Here is an 8,810-nt window from a genome sequence, read left to right as displayed (position 1 = left end):
CTTGGCTTGTCAGAAGCACATCCTTCATCCCTATCCAGCATCATTCCATCTGGGCTATCCTTGCCTCCCTTCCCTTAAAACTTTGGGTCTTGCACTATCTCTCCTCCAGCCTACAGACCAAAAGACTTGGAGCAGGGTATTTCATGTATTTATCCTTCCTGAAGATGAAAAAGTGGCACCATTCCCTGTGCCACTTGGGTAACAGCCGGATTTCTCCAAGGCTTTTCTCCAGCCACACCAGTTCCCGCACTCTTTAACCTCCTCCCTGTAACTTTTCCAAGATTTTTGTCTATGCCACAGGGGATTTCTTACCTCTTTGTGCATCTCCATAAGCTGGCTGTGTCTGCAGCAGTGGAACTCCAGCAAACACAGAAGGACAAGGCTGCAGAGTCATGTGCTGAATTTCACAGTCCAGCTCCCTGACACAGAAGACAGCCCCGTCTCCCTCATGCATCCTCCAGCCCTGCAGGCCTATGGTGCTCAGCAATTTATATTCATCGACCACCTGACACACATTTTTATGGATTACACTTCCAGCCTGGAGCCTATTAAAACATCAACAGACAGTGCAGAAGTTATTTAAAGCTCTAAACGCCCCCTTTGTCACCGCAGGTAACCAACATCCTCTAACAGCGCTTTAGCACACACACAGAGTACCCGCCCCAAAACATTTGGGATTCGTTTCAGAAGGGTGAGGATTTGGGGAATGCCTCCACTGGAAGCAGCTGCAGCAGCAGAATCTGGTCCCCTGTGTTTCCTCTCCCAGATGGCACCACAGACCTGCAGCTTCACAGCTCCTGCTTTGGCAGGGCAGTTTTTCTAACAAGCTGAATGCTGCTGTGAGAGGAAGCCAGCCCCTGGAGCTTCAGGCTATCCCCAGGATATGTTTCCATCTCCTTTGCAATAATTTTTCCTGTAGACATAAAAGCAGGCAAATAGCACAGGTAAATACCCCACCATATTAAGGAGGCCTGAAGCAAAAAGCATTCCTGGAAAAGCCACATATTTACCAACAGAATCAGGAGGAAATGGGTCCTGTGGGGAATCACAGCAATCATCCCACCACATACTGCACTGATATGTCACCATGGATTGTACAAAGCTTACATGGAAACAGAAGTTGGAATTCAGCTCCTTCACTTCCCTGAGGGGCTGATTCATCTCTGCTGATGAACAAAGACCTGAGGTGCTCAAGCTATAAAACCTGGAGTGTCTTTCCCCCGATTTGTGGATTGAAATGCATCTGAAATCTCAGAAGAATCATTCCCATGACCAGCAAGGTCAAGCCAAGTAGAATTCCTTTTCAACCTTTCAAGCACTAACTTGCTTTTTAATTTCTTTATTAAGCTATTGCAGAATCCATTTGGGCTGAAGATGGATGTCAGAGCAAAGCCATTAAACAACGCCAAGGATGCTCTGAACAACCTCCAAAGTCACCTTGAGGAGGTCACGGTGTTAATTCATCAGGAACAACATTATTTTTTATATCTGCTGATTTGCACTCTGTCACTCATTCCCACCTTCCCTGAGTTAGGGATGCACTGAGGAAAGGAATATACTGAAATCTTGAACTAGCAACTATTCTTCTGTACTTAAGAACTAATTCTGTCATTTACTCCATACAATCTATGTGAATCTGGAAAGGGAAAATGTGTGGCGAAAATGTGCTCATTTCCCACCCTGGAAGGTGAGAAACACCTCTGTTAAAAAACCAGGGGTTTAAAAACACTGTCAATTCTCAAATTCATCTTTGAGAGAAAGGATGCAGAATGAAGGGGTAAGACATGACCTTGCAGACCTTAAAATGATCCCTGCCTAAGGTCACCCTTGCTTGGCAAGGCTGATATGAGACCAACTGCTGCCTTGGGGTTATGAGTGCATGCATGGATGTTATTTCCACATCCAAAACAAATCCCTGCCTGCCCATTCTGGCTATAATTTTATCTCACATTTCCCTGCCATCACTGACTCCTTTCACAGCTGCACTTACATCCAGATCTTCTTTCCCTCAGATTTCAAGCTGTGGAGCAGCAGCAGATTAGGGAAACAAGGCCCATCCTCGGCACAGTGCAGGGGCTGCAATTTCATCCTGAGATGGGGCTGCTCCACTTGAATCCTGCCTTTGTGCTGGGGACACCACTGGGAGCCTCTCCCAATCCCTGAATCACCCCCTTGTGTTCAGGCACAGACTGCACTTGGTGCTATCCAGATCCTCACAAATCCTAAGGCACTGGGAAGGACAACCAGGGCAGGGCTGGAGCAGGATCCACCCAGAGTTGAGTTCCCCAAATTCCACTTGGGCAGTGGTGGCACCCTTCAAGCCTGCAATTAGTATTTGCCAGGGAGATTCCCTGCAAAATAGAGTAATTTCCCATTCTCCTATGGAAAAAGAAACATTACCCTTCTCTTTCCCCAGCCTTCAATCCCAAAGCCTGGCATATTCATGGCCATACTTTTGCTCCTGACACCTGGTTCTGCCCTCAGAGCCTTGTACAACCCAAGAAATGTAAGTACAGGAAATTAGTGGGAAAACACATCTCCTGAACCCCAGGGATCCTTTGGGACAAGAGTAACGTGTGAAAGACTCTACTTGATTTATTCTAGAGATCAAGGAATGGGGCTGAAAAAAAGCATACTGCAGAAGGGCTCAAATCCCAACAGCATTATCTAATCAAAACTTAGAATAAAGAACACACAACATCCAAAAAAACCCCTTCCCAGGGAGGCAGCTGCAGCTCTGTGGGAGATGCCAAAAATGTCGCTGTGCTTCCCTTCTTTTGTTGTTTTATTTTTTGGGGGAATATTTGGTTGTCGCTGAGGGTTTTCCGAAGGTCGCGGAGCCCCGAGGGGCAGCAGAAAAAGACTTTTCCGGAGAAGCTGGATGCTCCTTCCCGGCTTGCGGGATCGTGACGCCAGGTGGCAGCACAGCCCCACCTATGGACGGCAGCGGGGGGACTGGAAAACTGGAGAGAAAAAAGATGAAAAGGGAAAAAAGCAGCGGATGTCTTAACAGGCTGTCTGCAGGGAAAGCAGCTGTGCTGTGGGAATACCTCCAGTGGGATGCTCCAGCTTCCAGCCCCGGGCAAAAGCAGGCCAAGGTGCTAAAGGGCACAGGGGACAGGGATACATGTACAGGGATGCACACATTTGTTATTCCTCCTCAACCCCTCAAAAAGCCAAAAAACCCCTTATTTTTAACCAGAAACATACATTACTGTAAATTTCAAATAATGCCATGAACTGGGATTTGGGATCTAAAGTTAAAACATCAGCCAGGCTGAGGAGCAGATTTTGGATTGGCTTAGGCCTTTTAAATTGCCTTTTAAAAGCAAAAGAGCAGAGCACACTTTCTGAGCAAAGCCATCCTTTGAATCAGAGAGTGAGAAGCCAAGGGGATGCTGGGAAAGAGAGATATTTCCCAGCCCAGAAATGCCCAGAAGTGAAGTGGAAAGGGTTTTCCAGTCCGCATGTGAGCCAGGAGGGGCTGGCTGCAAGTTCAGCAAGCTCCAGGGTGAAACTAAGCAGCATTTTCTTTCTGTGGTACAACCAGAAAGCCACCAGCTAAACCACAGAATCAATCATGGAATTACTGAACAGTTTGGGTGGGAAGAAACCATACAGCCCATCTGATTCCAACCCCTTCCATTACACCAAGTTGCTCCAAGCCCCATCCAACCTGGCCTTGGACACCTCCATGTTCTCCTGGCCAACTTTCCCTTCACCTTTCTGGTTTTGCCTCCCAGAATAGTTATTTGGCTAAAACCCCTTCCCTGGCCCTTTTCCACACTCCTTGCTGTGTAACCTCAGCTCCTCCCAGCCTTTGTCTATCCTCTGTGGGACAGAACAAGCTAGGAATTGTCTTTTCCTTCCCTGAAATCCAGTGCCAACAAACCCAGGGGTTCAGGGATGCTGAGAGCAAAGAGCAGCACTCCAACAACTGAGATCTGGAACAGCCTGTCCAGAGAGGGGCTGGGGAGACTCCTTCCTTGGGGATATTCAAACCCATCTGGACATGATGCCCTGGAGAAGGCAATTCCTGCAAGCAGGGATTTTTCTGGAGTAGGTTGTGTCTTCATATTTCTCACAGAGTGAGGCAAAGCATTAGGAGAAAAATACAAATAAAGGCAGAGAGGAGAGTGAGGGGGCAGCAATGCTTCAGCAGCTATGGGAATATTGATGTTCAGCTCAACTGAACTTCCCCAAAAATGTCAGTAAGAGCTGTTCTGGCTCGCATGACTGGTCCCTTGCCATAGATAATGATCTCTCACACCACACCTGACATACCTTTCCATGGGTCCAGCCCTGAGAAGCAATTGTTCTCTGCCAGGAAGTTCCTGAACCATGCACACTCAGGAGACTGAAGAAACTCCCTTGGCACCCAGACTGTCCCTGAACACTGAAGGGGAGCTACAACCTGGCCTCCATTTTACACAGACCATGGTGGTTCAGGTAATTCTGCCTCAAATATAGCTCAGTTTGTAGGCTTAGGCTTGAGAAATCAGCCTTCAAGAGTGATCAGAATTATACACTGCTTAAATCCCTCCAGCCTGAACACTGATATTTTAACTTGGCCTGGACATCTACCCTCTGGTTGCCACCACACAGCTCCTTTATTCCCCACTCCCAAAACTGGGATGTAGACCATGTTCCCAGTCTCGGTGTGACAAAAAGGACCTCTCATCCCAGCATCCCCACCTTGAGGGCTCCTGCATGGCACAGGGCAGCTGCCTTCTCCTGCATCCCAGCCAGGAGCAAAGAGGGCAGGAGATGAGGAGCCCCTACACAGAACTTCACCCAACACCAACCAGCAAGTGGTGGGAATAGTCTTTCCTCTGTCCTGGAAAAGGATGGGGAAAACTCAGAGCACTGAAGACAGCCACTAAATAGCCTGGCCAGAGAAAGCCTACAGGGTCACCTTTTGGGCAGGGCAATGACCTGAAAAAGGTGCAAGGACACAGCAGGAGCATGAGGCAGAAGTGACACAGCATGGGGGGACAGTCCTGACATGAGCTCCTAAGACATTCCACTAACAAATTCCTCATGCCATAGGATGGATAAATAAAGGAGAAGGCCACACTCTTGCCCTTCCTCCCCCACCCCTCAAGAATTCCCTCTGTGTTTTCTCTCTGCCAGCACACTGAGGCATGCCCTCATCAGGGAAGCCACCTAGGTGGATGTGTGGTAACTCCTATGACACAAGGAAGAGTGTCCAGCTTTCCCAACCTTTCCTCCACACCCAGGAACCATCCATAACAACACATCTGGTGAAATGGTTTGGGTCTGTGGGACATTCCCTGAACATGAAGAAATTATCTAAGAAAGTAGTAGCAGGAAAGTTGGTCACAGGTCTGGGAATGATAACCTGCCCTGAAGTAGCTCTTACATTATTTGGTCAGCGATGACAATTTGTTACTTCTGAAAAGTTGTTTTACCTATAATGTTACTTTAACCCTCTTAACTAAAAGCTTTTTTTACACACCCCCCTCCCCCTCAATTTGATACAGCAATCCCATCGGGCTCCCATAGATAGACTGGAGTGTTTGCTATTGTTACCTTGAGATGCTCTTCTCTTTACATCCACTAAAACACACAAAAAGAAAAATAAAATTAAAAAAGCTGATGAATCTTTCAGGAACCCCAAGTGTCACGCACAGGTGAGGATTCATTTGCCTTTTTGGGAAAAGCATGGAGTCACAGAGTCCTGCCCCTCATTACATGCCATTCCTCACCCCCTGGGTTCTTCACTGCTCCATCTGCTGTTGTGAGGCTGCTCTGAAAGAGACAAACAAACAGGGAATGACCTGGGGTTTATTCCCTTGGGGTTATTTTTAACCTGGATCTTCTCACCGTGTTCGTTTGTGGTGCAGCTCCACACAAAGGAGATCTGTCTGCAAAAACCAGGGGCCACTTGCAGTCCACAGCAGGAGAGGTGACCAGTGGGAACAAGTCCTTAAAATAGAATGAATGGATGAAGCTCTTGTACCTGGAGTAATACAAGCAATGGGATCCAGGGAATAAACTATTCCCCTTGCTGTGCCCAACCATCAGTCACACTCCAAGTTCTTATCATTTCATCTAAAAAAGCAAATTCCAGCCTTTTTTTCTAGTAAAAGCAATGCAGATTTTAATCATGCGTCTCCTTGTCACGCTTTTCTCAGAGCCACCAAAAGACCCAGCACTGCACCTTTTCCCAGACCAGAGGCTGCAGAGCCAAAAAGAACAAAGAAAAAGCTAAATAAACATTTCTTTCATCAAGAAGCTTATGGGTGGGGCCTGAAGCGTTGAAAGGTCTTATCTGCAGTGAAATTCAATGTCCAAACTTGTATCTCAGCTTGGAAACGCTCCCTGGGGCGAGGTCACCTCCACCCAAGAGCCAACAGAGCCCAGGGAGGACATCCAGGACACACAGGAGCTTTCCAGACCAGCAGAGCTGGGATGGAGCTACTGGAACAGCTTCTGGCAGAGTTAGGGCGTCCCCAGGTGAGTTACCCTGGAAAGCAGAGCCAGGAGGGCAGGGAAATGCCAAGGGGGCTTTGGGAAAGTGGCAAACCAACACATAGCAAGCCCAGAAACTAACACACGGTAAAAATGCTGCTGAGAAACGGTGCTGTACCAAAAAGGGAAAACACAGAAACATTCAGAAAAAGATGCATAAATGCTTAAAAAAGCCAGGCACAACAGAGTAGAACCTCTTACAAAAACAGGCACATGTGTTAATTCCTTACAGAACTCTATTTTCTCTACATATATATTCGCTGTCTCTACTAAGTTTTCCTCAGTGGGCATCTCCTGGAGCTGAAAACTCCTATCCTCGCCATAAATCTCACAGAAGCAGAAATTAGGAATTTATTCCAAGTCTCTATCTGAGATTATCACCTATCTGCTGCTTCATTTCAAGAAGCAAAGAGTTGTTTGTGTTTAGAATGGGAACAATTCCTTCCCACTAGGCTGTCACAGGAATTCAGTGCATCTTTTTACAAAGCTTGGAAAATGACTAGGTGAGCTTTGAAGAGCACAAATAACACAGAGACATCCCAGAGGATGCTGAACATCCCTATGCCCATTGAAGCTCATCATTCTACCCCCTACTCCAATAGTAAATTGCAGAACAGGAATTTCCAAGCTTTCCCTAAATACTGTTCAGCCTTCCATCCCCTCAATCTATGAGGAACACAGTTTTTTCTATCTAATTTTTGTTTCATTACAGGGTAACCAGGACTGCCCAGCACAGTGCGCTCCTTCATTTTGCAGTGAAAGGAGACTGGGCATTTGCTGGCTTCTGTTTGAAAAAACACACACATACCCTTACATAAATCAGGTTTGTAGCTTTCAAAAGGTGTGATGTTCATTAAGATAAGTAAGGCCCAACTGTGGTACTTCCCAATTCGTGGCAGAGCACTGTCTTGGAAGATGAACTCAGTTTCCTTTAACTGTCTTCTCTGTTCAATGCCTGATAACTAATATTGATCAGAGGGGCAACTAAAACCTCAGTCCTGACACTGTGATGCACTCTGGAGATACACATGTATTTTTACACCCTTCCTTTAACATTCCTTCAGCCATCTGGCTGATTTCAACACTGGCTGGGCACCAACAGCAATCACTGCTCCATTCTGTCTCTGAAACACAGGAACAATTTGCTTGCTGTGGCAAAGAGGGGATTGAAATAACCACAGTAACAGCTTGTGCCTGAACTTAGAAGGAAGTTGAAACACAACAGGTATTTCTAGACATGAGGTGGATCAGGCTCATGAGGAATTTGGCAATACAATGAACCCAGCAACTGCCTCTTCCTGCAAAAGGATTGCAGCATGTTTGTACCTACAGAGACTACTCAAGAAACCAATCCATCACCTCAGCTAACATCACTGTGAAAAACCTTTCAGCTCTGCTTTTCAAGTGAAGAGTTTACCAAGTACAGGAAAACAACCAAACAGAAACCACTGTGCCAGCTATGTCCGCCAACCTCAAAAAATTTGAATTGCTTTTAAGAAACGTAATTAACCATTTTCTCTTTCAATTCAAAGCTCCTACAGGAAATGGACCTACTCTCACAAAAACCAGCAATATTTTTGATTTCAAATATATATCATGCACCACAATAAACACTGAAAAGTTGTGTGTACCCCAGTAAGCATCCACTTTTAAGTACACACACACACAGTGGGTACTTGGAGACAACCAGCATCCAGCTGAACAAAAATATACTTCCAACAACAGAATTTCTCTATTAAATCCATGTTTATTGCTTAAGTTTTATCACAGTGGAGATTAAATTATGCTTAATCATCCGGTCAGTGCTTTTGTACCTTTAATGCCAAAAAACCCCCACATTTTAAACCAAGTCATTCATACACTCGAAGTCTTCTCACCATCCAACCATTCATCGCCTCTGTGTGCTCCTGTAGTTGCCACGGGCTGCAAGATTGTAAAAAGGTCTAGCTAAGAGGCTTATATTTATAATACCATTTTTGTGTTCAAGTATTCAGAGAGCAGCACGAGGAGCTGCCCTGCGTATTAGAAACAAGTCTGCACTGTTATTTATTGCTGTAGGACCGAGGCTCCTGATGGAATGGTGATGAAATTTTGCATCACTGTGTATGAAGATGAGCTCAGCATCCCGTCATCATCCCAACTCCTCCCATGTTAGTGAGCGACACAAGGCAAAACCTCTGGACTTCCCTCCTTTCCCTCTCAGCCACGGGACCTCGAACTACAAATAAATAAAGCGTACACTCACAACGTGTGTAGTGCAAATTCCAAGTAAACAGAATGACACAGAAATAAAACTCAGAGTTGCCAACTTTGGT

This window comes from Geospiza fortis, unplaced genomic scaffold, assembly GCF_000277835.1.
Source record: "Geospiza fortis unplaced genomic scaffold, GeoFor_1.0 scaffold896, whole genome shotgun sequence".
Classification (NCBI taxonomy): Eukaryota; Metazoa; Chordata; class Aves; order Passeriformes; family Thraupidae; genus Geospiza; species Geospiza fortis.
Note: the sequence above shows the minus strand (reverse complement) of the source record.